Here is a 14,140-nt window from a genome sequence, read left to right as displayed (position 1 = left end):
AAAATCGCGATATTTTTTTTCACGATATAAAGCTTATTTTTATTCATTTTCACTGTCCAAATGAATACGCAAATCTCGCAATTTCCAATCCAATTAACGAGTAAACTGGAATTTGAAAAAAAATTCTATCTTTTCTTTACGGCTACGGAATTACTCGCGCGATAAACACCCTGGTACTTGGAATTCCTGCCGAACACGGAAACAACCCTTTTACGTTATTAAACCTGTCACTCCGCCAGCTCCGTTTCATCCCGCACAGAGTGTTTCTCCGCGCGAAACCAATGGGTCGAAATTATGGCAAACACACAGTTGCCAATGGAGGATGCAGACCAAACCCACGAAATCTTGCCCGAATCTTCGCAAGTCCAATCAGAAGTCCACCCCCGTTCGCGTGATGCTCGCGGATATTAAACGCGCTAGCTGTTTGTCGACGGGAATCGCTCTTCGTGCAAGCGGAACAATCGTTTCGCCATGAAAGGATGGAGTGACTCGTAACCGCGGATACGGGCGAGAGCGTAATGCGAAAGGGGTAGAAATTGAAAAATCAGAAATAAAAGGACGGGACAGGCCGGGCGCGGCGGGGTGCAGGGGGCTGCACCGGAAAAGTCAACAGCGGTGAGTCGGCCACGCGTTTCGCGTTGTTCGCCGTGCATTTTTGCAGCGCGATGCGTGAAACTGATGGCCGGGTTAACGAGCGGCGTGCAAGCCCACTAGCTCGTTATAAAAGAGCCGCGCATTTCAACCTGGCCTCGCCGTTTCGTGAACATCATACTCCCATGGCGGCTTCTTCCTGCCTTTTTCTTGCGCCCACAATGCTCGCGTCGAAATTCGCGCCTGGGGACCTCGCGGTCTTCATCGCCACTTCCGGTTAATTCGAGTTCGCGCGCTAGATCGTCCTGGAGTGTCTTTTGATTTTCGTCGTCGCGTAATTAATTTAGAAAAATTACCGAGTTACCGTTGGTCTTATTTCAATTAACGTTGGATTTTTGATCGCGTAGTATCGTCTTAATATAGTCTTTTGATTTTGATCGTCGCGTTTGAGGGATAGATAGCGTCGCGTAATTAATTTAGAAAAATTACCGAGTTACCGTTGGTCTTATTTCAGTTAACGTTGGATTTTTGATCGCGTACCTATCGTAGGTTTGAGAACCTAAGTGAAATAGGACCATAAAAGAGTGTCGATGAATTCTAATTTCCCGCTCGCGGTTTGTAGTCAGCGCCATCTTGTGTCTAGTGTCGAAATAAACTAACGTTCGTCTTCGCAGTCTTGTAAGTGATCGACGAGTAAACACACGTGTCTTTGTGAACTTTCTGGATAGCTCGTGCAATCTGCGATGACGCGTTAAAATCGTAACAAAGAATAAAACTGCGAAAGTGAGTGAATCGAGAATATTTTCGCGATTGGGGAGAGGTGTGGGGTGTTGTTGACGAAAATTACAGAAAACGTTTTATGGTCTTTTCCAGAAGCCGGAGCCTCGCGTCGTGCCTGGTAGTGCGAGGTCAAAACAAGGCGCGAGGAGAGCTGCTTGTGTTGGTATCACCGACGTGGACGGATTAGGCTCTACGAGCCTCTGTTCGGGACATATGTAAACACACGCTTGGGCTTCCTGCTAGGCAGAGTCGTCGGTTTTACAGGACCTTCCTGGGGTTATTCAGTCTGGTCGCAGAACCGAAGCCGAGCAGCAACGCCACAGCCGTTCAGTGGTAAGTCATATACATACAGTTTCATACTAGTCGCTACCATTGCATGCGTGTGTCCACAGCTGTTTAAAACACGTACATTCCTTTTGTACAATCTCCTTTTAATTATATATATATGATTACTGCAATTATTTTATTTTTTTGTAAGTTTGATTGTCAAGATTAGTAAATTAGTTAATTAGGTAAATTTACGGGTTCCATAAGTAGTCTAGCGTAATTTTTAGCGTACGTGACGGATAGGTTAATGAATTAGGACCCTACTTTGGCGAATTGAAAATTTTAGATGTAGCTGATAACAAGTTATCATAGTTAACATATAGGATTGCGTGTTTCTTAGGTCGTAACATTTAACAATTAGGACTTTATACAACAGTAGCATAAAATTCGTAATTATTCTAAGTAGATTTACGAGTTCTGTAAGTCACGAAGCGTAATTTTTAGCGTATTTGATAGATAGGACAGTATTTTGACGAATTACAAATTCTAGATGTAGTTGATAGTAAGTTATCATAGTTGGCATATAGAACTGCGTGTTCCTTAGGTCTTAACATTTAACAATTAGGACTTTATACAACAGTAGCATAAAATTCGTAATTATTCTAAGTAGATTTACGAGTTCTGTAAGTCGCGAAGCGTAATTTTTAGCGTATTTGATAGATAGGACAATACTTTGACGAATTGCAAATTCTAGATGTAGCTGATAACAAGTTATCATAGTTAACATATAGGATTGCGTGTTTCTTAGGTCGTAACATTTAACAATTAGGACTTTATACAACAGTAGCATAAAATTCGTAATTATTCTAAGTAGATTTACGAGTTCTGTAAGTCACGAAGCGTAATTTTTAGCGTATTTGATAGATAGGACAATACTTTGACGAATTGTAAATTTTAAACGTGACACTTTTAAATGTGCATTTAGCAATTGAAATTTATATAATGATAGCATGAAGGCGATATGAAATGATTGAAGCTCGGTCTTGAAACGTCAGAATTAATTTCATATTTTATATTTAATACTTAGCACCGTTATTGTTATTTATTATACCAGAAATTTTTCACGCGATGAAAGGTGGCCAGTGTATCGTTGACAGTCTTGGACAGGACCCGCGAGATCATTCCACGCGTGATAACCTATTCGCTTTGATCGTCATTGCTGTTTGAACGATAATTGAATTTCACCGACGTCACTGGCTTCTGAAAATTCATAACTGCGAATTCGCAGGCAGCTTTAATTAACATCGCTCGCCACTGATCCACAAAACGCGATGAATTTCCTGCCGAATTTCGGTTAGCCCGTTTCCGTTCTTCAAAGCCGTTCGCGTCTGATTCTTCGATATAACTCCGCCTTTAATTCAACCATCAACGCATTCCACCCTTCCTATCTTCGAATCAGACCTGCGAAATTACCTATCGATTCCAAACTCGAATCTCGGAGGAAAGTAAAAATAAATTCCACGCTGGAACGTCGAATAGGGGAATGCTTCGAGTACGGTCTGACAGAAATCCGGCTGCTTTTCGTAACTCGGAAAAAGCGACCGTGACACGGCTCGTGGTTGGTAGGAATATAGCGGGACCATAAACTAATCTCTCGGATAGCTCTACGCGGTTTGGCATCGCGAGACTCGGCACCATTTACAGTCCTTTTTCGGAAATTTTATATTTTAATATATATATTCGTCTCTAGCTCCGTTTCTGCGAATTCGTTTGGTCGTGTTTGTTCGAATTTCTTCGATTCAAAGTATTTCATAAATTTAATACTTGTTTCGAATTCGTTTCGGTTTTAATCAATTTCGTGACAGCCAGCTGACGTATTTTGTTGTGTAATAGGTTCATTCGTGTTTTCCCAAAGGAAAATTCAATATTGACGATTGATCAATGACATATTCGCCACCTTGTATGATCTTCTCTCATCTTTTTGATAATTCGGATATTTCTTTAGCATAAATGTCTTCGCCTTTTTATTAGAAAATACAGATATGTTCACGTCTTCAAACGTGATTTCGAAACGTGTTGCTACGCCTCATTTCGAAAGAAATATGTGCGATTCTCTTAATCCCCAATGCGTCCTCGATCACTTCGGCTTTCTGGGTCATCGGAACTGTCACTCGACTTTTATATATGAGACCGTGGATACGCGCGAATCAGTCGATATATACAAAAGCAGAAACGGAGATGGAAGTTTAGGAACGTATCGAGAATGCATTTACAAAACGAGCCTTAATGCTGCGGAGAAAAATCGTAGGTGTCAGTCACTGTCACTGGCAAAAGCTCCGCGGAGTCATTCGATGAATAATTCACGGGTCGAAATCAACGAGCGACTTTGATGAAATTGGTAAATGTCATCGCGCATCGCTGATTAATCTTCGCAGCATGCCAACGAAGCATCTTCGACCACGTAGTACTCGTGGAAACTTCTTCCGGGTACTCGACCGCCCGAGCCTCCCTTTGAACCTTTAAAACAGGCTGTACTCCTATAAGGAATATCCCTAGCATTAATTACAAGAGTCAGCTCGTTACCAGCGCCACGCCTCGCATACGCGATCTCGTCCTTTACTCGCGCGAACCAGCCAACTAGCTCGATCGCAGGGTCGCCTTTGAAGCGTCGACGTTCATTTGCGGAACAACGCGAGCGTGCTCGCGCTACGGGGTTAATCAGTTCGCCGTTTCCGGCCAACTTTTATTCGATGCGCGTTGCACGCTTCGAGCGAGCCTCGCTGCACCCCGCTGTCATTTCACGAGCAATTAAACCGCCACGATTCGATGGTTAATCCCTTATGATCGCGTTTCGGAGCCGCCTAGCGCGAACGTCGCGTTTTATTTTCCCGTGGAACGTTGGACCGCGTTGAACCCTGACCCAGAGTGGTCGCTGGGCCCAGTGGATCGTGTCATAGATGGGTGATTAAGGTGAAAGAGGTGACGCGTTGGTTTCCATACGGTTACAGGCAAACGAGATCATCGCGAGAGGTTTATCGGGGGTGGGTTTGTAACGTTGGAAAAATTTCGTGTCAACGGGGTGTAAAGAAATTCCGAATAATACTTTGGGCAAAGATTCGCGCGTTTGTCGTGACGCAGGAGCGAATGGTTTGAAATTTTCACAGAGGTTGTTATTAATTGAGAGTTTCGCGAATATCTGTTGCACGTAGTCGCGATTTATGTTATTTTTTTCTCGCGCAGGGGTGATGGAAACGTCGCGCAATGGCTGTCCCGGCTTCGTTGGAATTAATTAGACGAAAGTGACGGTGGGAGATTCGCGATCACCTTTTGCGGTCCGATACGTCCTGAAACACGGATCGATCGGTGTAATGATTATAAGGGTGGCTAATTAGCGGCGCGTTGTCAGCGTGGACGTCGACCACGGGACGCAGAAAGCCGTATGACGTCAATTCTGTATGTTCGCAGGCTTTAGTGACACGGCCAACTAAGCCGATGATGTCTACGTGGCGACACGTCAACGATTCATGGTTTTCGTTCGATTTCGACCAACTAATTGCCTTTCGGGGAACAAAGATTAATAATATCGCGCGAACGAAAATTTCTCGCGTCTACGATCGACAGAAAAAGCACCGTGATCGATGCGTCGTATCTTATATCTGTAAAACGTACGCGCGAGATCTATGTAAAATTCTATATAAATCTCTCCGTTTACACTCGTTGCTCGCGCGTTTCCTCGGCTCTCCGTCTTCCCAAACCCAGACTAAGGGTTTAAAAATGCAGGAAATTTTTTGGAACGTTTCGATGCGATCAAGTAAAGTGTCTCTCCTCCGCAGTCAGAGGACTCGGAAATTTTATCTGGCACGGTTAGATATTTCGCAGAATTCCCCAGAGATTTCCTTCGTAAAAGCGTCGCGTTGACAGCACGCGTTTGTCAGAGGATCGAGCGACCTAACCGAAAAGTCTGACTCGGTAATAGACAAATTAGTCGATAGAACTAGCAGCTGCGGAATTTCATTTCGAACTCTGAAATCCCAGCGTGTCTTCGCTTCGAAAATACACGCTGGATTTCTTTAAATTGCTTCTCCCTATCCTTCAGTTTTCTTCCTTTCTTTCAAACTTGCCGACCTTGTCGCGCACTTCTTATTTCCTCATCCCCCCCGCGCCACTCTTCTTCTCTTTTCAACTTCTTCATTTTCCACTTGACACTATCTTCCCTCCCGCGTCTCTCTTCTCTCTTTTTCTTCCGTACTTTCAACATTACTCTTCTAAAAAGCGAGTCGCCTCGCCCGCTGCACCCTTTTTCTGATAATTCCGCCGGTGCGCCTCCGAGCAAACCTTCGATCCTAAATTACCGGAACGGCGCCGCGAGAACACTCGTGCTCTAGGGGCAGCGGCCGCTTCCGGCGCCGCCATTTTGCGAAACACCGTCTGCAAAATCACGCGCTGAAAACACGGCCGATTTTACGCGACAGTTTTCAACGCGGCCGAAACTCACACGCTTTGTCGCGTTTCTGTACACGTTAATCATGCCCGGCTTGGTCTTTATCTATGACCGAGGCACTGGAAGCTGATTAGAAAGCTTTTTGCGACTGTCCCGTTTGAAATGGCGCCCGATCGGCCACGGATAATACGGATTATGGCTGCTTCGCTGCGATCATCGATTATCGCGTCGCTGCCAATTTTAGACAATTTTTGTCCCTGTTAATTCATGGTTCGTGAATACCGAGGGTAGCGTTAACCTTCGTCTGCGAGCTAAATTTACCACGCGATTAGGATCGTTTTATTTTTAGCGGCTGCGAAAATTTCCGTCCAATTCCGAATTTTGTGTCATCGATTTTTCATTCTCCTCACAGTTTGTCTCTAGTAATTAGTCGTCGAGGCAGTGCAAAGATTGAAAAATTCGCATCGGGGGTTTGGTAATTAAGAAACTCACCGGAAGCGAGTCTTGGGTTCTCGGTCAGTTCGTGGTCGAGCGAATGTAAATTTCCATTGTCCTCGAGCTTGGAACTCGATAATGCACGGATCGAAAGGGCGTTACAGACGAACTTGCAAGTATTTAGAAAAGCGTCAGAGGGAAATTAAACGGCGAACGAGGCGGAATCAATAGGATGCAAATATCCGTTTAATAAGAGAACAAAAGAAAGCGAGGGAAAGGAGCGAGTAAAAAATAAAACGACGAATTAATGAACCTCGAAATGGCGCAGTCGGCTTTACCGTTTCAGGTCGACTCGCGAAGTGTCTCGAAGGATTTGAACGGTGCTTCGAGATTGCCGTTGGTCGATAATTGAATAATCAGGTGCTCGAATGTGATAATTCGATTCCGATGCCTCGGTTTCCTTGTTACGTGCTCGAGTGTATAATACTTCTTTCGTCTGGCCACCACTCACGCGTTGTACCGTTCCTTTTTCCACGACAGCCATTCGCTGGTTATTTTTCCGACATATTTTTTCCAACGGTGGAAACCACTCGAGACTTCCGGATAATTTCGAAACTCGCGCGCTCGAGATCGGTCGAGCAGTTCGATATTTTTAATTAGCTCATTCGTGCTCCTTCTGTTAGAGCAAGCGCGTATTAAATTTGACATAAATTTCTTGATTAATTAATCATAGATCATTACGGCGCGCGCTTTACAATTTTATGGCTTCTGCCACAAGTATAACGCAATAGCGTTTTAATTGGGTAATTAAAATTGAATCGGGCAATTAAAATTGGCCCCATGGGCAAATTAATGAATCAACTTACCAAAATGGCCATTTTTAACTACGCCGTGCATATGATTTTCAACAACGTTTGACGAATATCCCGATACGAAATTTTTAATTTCGAAGGAATTAACGGAGGTTCGTCTTACACGAATGGCATTAATATTAACCCTTTGCACTCGAGAAGCGCCCTTCAGTCGTCATTTGATAAAACTTCGAAGCTCGATATTCATAAATATGTCAAATTTCGTATAATGTAACGGTGTGCGAGGTATCGAAATCAAATAATTCTACGTGTTAATTACCATACGATTTCTTATTCCTGCTCAGAGAAATATCGTCAGCTTTGTAACAGAAAATCTTTCAACTCCTATCCTTCTTTGGCTAAAAAATCGTCGAGTGCAAAGGGTTAAATGTGCCATAATAGCGAATGCAGCAGATTGTGCGTTAATTTCATAAGAAGTGAATTAACGAAGAAGTCAGGTATCGAAAAATTACTGAGATCCCGAAAAGTCTCGCGAAGTGAAATGACAAATATCGTCTAATTATCAAATCATTAGGACAAAATTAAAAATCGGTCGGTAGAAAAGACGATGACGCAAAGGACCCTCTGATCGGTAAAATTTCTCGTTAATCCGTACCTTTGTCAGAGCAGAGTAGGGTTAACGAAGACGGTGGATAACCGGAATCATAGTCAAATCTTCGACTTGCAGCGTGCTCTGACCAACGCTCGTGCCACTATTTTACCAGAAAATCAACGGAAACGATCTCCACGATCTTCGTTTTCCACCGTTTTAATCGCCGACCATACGATCCGCGATCAGAGTTCGTAACAAGTACGCGGAACGTTCACGGGCGTGAGAATCCAGCGATGAACGATCCGCGTGTATGGCCGGAGGGATGAACGCACACGGCACGTCAGCCCCGGCATGCGAACAATCCTGTCTGCCGCCGCATACGGGCAGGTCTGCGGTTTCTCGTGGCTTGTACCCCGAGACGGAAATGCCATCGCGACTGCCGGAAACTAACGTCGAAATAGACGACGGAGCCCGGGAGACGCGCGATGGTCCCTGGCATCGACTGCCGTCTGATTCTATCTGCGGTAAGCCTCGTTGCCTCGGCTTTAAAGGGGAGAGGATGTCTTGTTAAGGGAGACAACGACCCCGCTCGAAAATGCTGCACGCTGCAGCCACCGGGCGAAACTTCTCCGCGAGGCTTTCGAACTACGCCGAGGAATAAAGAGGAAAGAGGGATTGTTTACCCGCGGAGAAGTCGCCAACTAAGAAATTTCTCGCGCCACGCGGTTCGGGCTAAGTAAATTTTCGGCCCGAAATATAGCGTCGCTGGCTGGAATTTCCAAGGAAGAACGGGAGTTAAGTGGAATTTCTGATGAACAATGAGGGAAACGGGGAATTTGTTACCGTGGATGGCGTTGAATAAGGCTTTCCGCGGAAATGGTCCCAAGTACGAATTTTTCCGCGCAAACTCGCGGCTCGGCGGAATTTCGAGGATAGAGATCTCGGTCGAAGAGACGAATAAAATTGGGATTGCGCCGTGATTGGAAAATTTAATAAAATAACGCGGAGCGAGTGTTCGTAGGAAGAATTTCTCCTCGAGAATCGAAGTGGCGTAAAATTTCCTTTGAAACAACAACGCTGAACGACATTTCCTATCAAGGAACACCGTTAAGTAGAATTTTCCACGCGATGGATCGCCAGGCACGAAATTTTCTCGCGGGGATTTACGGACAGCAAAATTTCCCCCGAAGATTTCGCGTCGAGTGAAATTTTCTCGCGAGAGGTTTAACGTTAAGAGAAATTCCCCGTAAAAGTTTGCGTCAAGCAGAATTTCCTCGCGAACGTCCCCGCGAAACGACATTTTCTGCGCGAATGTTCTCGGCAAACGATCTTATATCGACTCTGACTTTTCTTTATTTTTTTTCTTTTCTTTTCCCGTTTGGTCGTTCGCTTCGTTGCTCGGGGTCACAATGAAGCGGATTGCTTGCCCCGCGGTTTAATTTCGGAAATATTCCAACTTTTACCGTTACCAGCCAACCTTCTCGTCGTTCTTCCCTCAAATCCCATTATTTTTCTCACTCGATTGACGTGATTCTTTGTATTTAGCTTAGTTTACATTTACGTCGTATTTCGAGTATTAACGTGATTTTCAGGATATAATATGTTTTCTCTTCTGAGGGAAATTATGCAAATTTTCTACCCTCGCAATAGCGCTGTTTCAATCCGCGCTACTTCCAAATCTGTCGATATTCTATATCAGTGTAGGGATCAAGGTGGATAGTGGTTTTAGTGAAGTGCTTAAGCGAAGTCGCTACTAGAGAATCTCTGACTAGAGTTTAAGGTAGCTATGATCGTAACTCGACTAACTATGCAACTCCGACTGACAATTCTGTCTCGTATGACTTCTCGTATAACTCTCTTAACAACTCGAGAAGAACTGCCCCTGTCTTTTAAAACAGTCGTGCTTTTATAGCCCGTCTAGAGGACAAGCGCCTTCTCGTAGGAAGAGAAACTCCCTCCACACCAAGGTCAAGGGTGGAGGAGATTCCTCCCTTCGAGTTGGGCCCTCCGAAGGGTCACCCTCGTGGGGATTCTTCGCGTGAGGTGACCGCGGTTGGGGAAAGCCTGAGTTGCGCGGGGCCACCTCACATGGACTGGCCCCGACCTCCTACGGCCCATCTGGCCTACAGGAACACTTGGGCCACCTCAATACCTCAATAAAGTCTAAAACATATCTTGCATTAGATATTTAAATTCGACGGGAATAGTAAAACAAAATTTCTAGTGGTGGTAGTGTCGAGTAACAATTCGTAGAGAATCTCGATGGCTCGATTACAAGAAAGAAGTTGAGTACACGCGATTCTATCTAAACACCCCATGTGCACTATCTGCATACGCAACGAATACGCGCTATTGACTTATTCGAAGTACGAACAGGAAAATACAGGTATTACACCCATACAGATATGCATATATCATTAATATCACATTACAACATAAATATTCCACATAATCATCTCGTACCGCACGAATCAACATTCGCTGTGGCGTATCTTGTAGCACCGAACGCGCACTGGTTTAATATAATCCAAATTGTACTTGTTTCCCATCTCCAACCATACGACGATATGAAATCCGTACGATTTGGAATATACGAACTGTTGCAAAAGGTGGTAACACCGGATACTGCTAACGAAACTATCCTACGGAGCTTCACCTGTAACAAAATCTCCTGCTTTTGCTCATGCAGCAATCGGAGCTCGCACGCGAGGCAATCCCGCGGTTTTCTAAAATAAAATAAAAAGCAGCTGGAACAAGGGAAATCGAATTGGACAATAGGCCAAAGGAAACCACGCGTAGGTGGTAACAATAAAGGCAGAAGCAGAATTGGCGGCGAGCGGCTTGGAATAACGCGCCTCGAGTGGAACGATGATCATAACGCTCGCGAGGCGGACTGTTTTATTGCCGCGAGTCCGTGATCGACGAATTCGCCGGTTCGGTGGCTGGCTATCGTAAACTTCCCACCCTATATTGGTTTCCGCTGCTATTTCTGCCCGCTCGTTAATAGTCGCCGCTTGGAAAACTTCGACACCGGGTTCGCACGCGTCGCGCAAGATCGATATTCTATCCGCTTCGTGTGCCGAATTTATTAAACGATAGCAAGTCTGTGTCGAGCTTTAACCTTTTCCCAGCGTGTCTCCGAAAATGGTCTCAAATTTCCACGAATGCAACCACGCGAATCCTGAGGGTTGGGGGTGCTTGCGGAATCTCTTTGGCCAGTTTCAATCGTGTAAGAGTCGATTTCTAATTATTTTTCTTCGCGAAGATATTAGTTTTCATTCGATGCGAATATCGATACTTCAATATTTTACTGTAGTATTGCGCGTCGTTCAACATGGATTCCATTTTTAACGTGGAAGCAAGACACTTGTCCCCATCGCGTATGTCGTGGTCTATATACACTCGTTGCAAGAGGTCTTGGAGATTCTGGAAATACGAAGCGCGGTTCTACGTGGCGGCAGTTGTAGAAAATCAAGGAAACCCCGAAAAGTCCGAGGATCCTCGAGAGTTCTGGATATTCGGACACCTCAAAGAGTATCGCGAGCTTTACGAGCCCCTAGAGGCGAATTCTTTCACTGTTCCCATTGACCAGTGGAATCCTCAGAACTCGCCTACGAGTCGCTGAACCTCCGAGATTCCACGACTCTTGGACACTCGCAGCTGGAATACCTCGAGACGATTCCAGTCTTCTATAATCTCTGACTTACGGTACCAACTGAACCTTCGCGCTCTCCGAGGTACCGAGGTACCCTTGGGCCGCTGAGGCTCTCGTGTTACCTGAGTATTCCTCTGCTCCCACCTATCGCGCTTCCTGTGTCTTCTACGCATTTTATATATTTCTCCATACTCCCCTTGTGTTTGCTGTATATTTACTTTGACAGACTACTCGTCGTGTTCGTAGAAGACGATATATCTCACCCGGAGGTCTCACTGACGTAGCGATCAGACGTGGCGAATTTTCTTCAGATCTTTGCGTTATCGAACCATCTTCCATTTTCGATTTATAGAGAAACCGATCTAATTATTTTCTACGGTATTCCAAGATAAGAGATCCCCCTCGGCTAAGCTCAGCGTATACAGCTGACTCGAAGACCGAATCTATGAAGCAAGCGATCGTAAAACGATTATCCTAGCTTGCAATTAGCGCATTTGATCACACCACTCGACTCCGGCTCACCGACACCCCCAACAGTCTCAACATACGTATCCAAATCCTTTCCTAAATCCTTCGACCCCAATTTTCGCTGGTCGTTTACAAACCCAACACTTTCCGTCTTCCTTCTCACCCTCTTACCAGCCTCGGTGTACAAGCCGTGAACCGGTAACATCGATTATCGATTACACCGTCGACGCCTTTGACGACGCGATCACGAAACTGATTGAAACGCAGAAGCGCGCCGCGACGAGGACTCGTCCCTCGGAGGATGCTCGAGGAGGTAAGAGGCCAATAATAGTATTAGTAACGGTGTCGATAATCGGCATACCGGGTTAACGACCGCGCCATTCAACGGATTAATACCTTGGCCTCGGTTAATTCTGCCTATCGCGATAATTCGCCGGCTCGAATTAAGCCGTGTCTCTCGCGTCAGCTCGCGTCAGCTCGCGTGCCGAAAACCACTCGAGGAGCCCGGATCAGCCGTAATAACACAGGGTGGAGGTCTGATTAGCGCGCACCCTGTCCTCGTAATCGTCCCCGAGGCAATCGCGGAAGGCCTCCTTCTCGCGTAATCCTGCCAGAAGCCCGCGTAACCGGGCGTCTTGAGGACGGAATATTAGACGAGAGGTCTTCAGAATTTTTCCCTGGGACCTTTGTCGCGTCGTCTGCTCGTCGGGAATACGGCGCAGAGTGCGAGTGGTTGCTTTCCAGAAAATTTTCCCCGCGAATTGAACGTCTTTTTGTCCTCGCCTTGGCCACCGATGAATCCCTGCTACGAGCACGGTTTTTAGGGGATTGCGGTTTCTTCTTCGCCGAGGGACCGAGTTTTGGGTCTGGCCGCGAATGCAAATTGGTTCGGGCGCGTTCATTCTCCGGACGAAGTATTGTTTCGGAGAGAAAGCTGGCAAGGTTTGAATCGTTGATTAGAACCAGGGGGATATTAAATTTCGATTTTGAGAAGCATAGAGTTTCGCGTATATTACTGCGGTGTATGTATGCTAGGCAGCGGTTTGTTATATGCACTGGTGGCTAACGATAGGGTAACCGCATGTTGGTGAATATACAGTGATTACAATGAACGCGAGAGTCAAAGCAATTAAAGACGGCTCTGATAATTCTTGGCAAAGACTCGAACTCGGAAATACGAGACGCTAATTAATCTCGTTCCTCTTCTTAATTATAAACGCATTCCTACTGTCAAAGGTTAATGCGAATATCTCATTGCCTATAAAAATATAGAAGGAAACGTAAATACCTGATAATAGCAGCGCGAGAATTCTTTATTCGAGTATTCAAGGTATGGCTGTTGCAATAGGCATTAGATTATGTCAATTTTTCATCGACTTTCGCCATTTTCTATCGACATGTTTATTTCTTCCCAACAAAAATTATCCTTCGTCTCGCGTTCCTGTTATTTCATCAACGTTCCACTCCGTTTCTTAATCAAATTGAAATATGTCAAACTTAACTACCTCGAGTCGAGAACTTAAAAATTACATTTACATGCGCAATGTCTCAGGGAGAATCGGTACTTGTCGCTTGCACAGTGGCTCTGTGCACGTCTTACCTCTGTCTACGCCAAGTTTTCTGCACTTAAAATTTTCTTTGTCCATCCTATTGTAATTCCGTTATAAAAATTCAACGAGTACTCGTTTATTTCGGCTTGTCTCACCCGCGAGGCTCGTTTCATTTCTACGGCTGCAAGAGGGAAACGGCTACGCGAACGTTCTTTGACAGATTAACGGCGTATTCGACGAGAGAAAGCTTTCGCGTGTTTTTCCCTCTGCCGCGGGATTAGGAAGGTCATCCTTGAGAACGGACGCCATTTTTTAACGAGGAAACGGAAGTTACGTAATGAAAATACGTTTCATAACGAAGCCAACCGCGGCACGTATAAATCCAATTCTTCGCGTCACACCGCCTCGTTTAAGACAGTGTTCTCGGTTCTTCCTGCGTTCATTTCCCATGTCCTGTTTACCAAGGGTGCCCGGGAATTTCGCGAAAATCGCGAAAACCCTATTGCTAAGTGGGAAGGAAGAATTTTCTTCCTGGCTTGTTTGGACTTC

The 14,140-nt window shown here is 45.2% G+C and overlaps 1 protein-coding gene across 1 annotated transcript in view; it reads right to left on the bottom strand.

The window, feature by feature from the left end:
- Nucleotides 1–14,140, bottom strand: part of GluRIB (Glutamate receptor IB) — a 138,677-nt gene that overhangs the window by 28,220 nt on the left and 96,317 nt on the right. The gene's annotated exons all lie outside the window — the stretch shown is intronic.

The sequence above is a fragment of the Eufriesea mexicana genome, unplaced genomic scaffold (genome assembly GCF_001483705.2).
Source record: "Eufriesea mexicana isolate 0111107269 unplaced genomic scaffold, ASM148370v2 scaffold944, whole genome shotgun sequence".
NCBI classification, from domain to species: Eukaryota; Metazoa; Arthropoda; class Insecta; order Hymenoptera; family Apidae; genus Eufriesea; species Eufriesea mexicana.
Note: the sequence above shows the minus strand (reverse complement) of the source record. Positions and strands in the feature narration are given on the sequence as shown.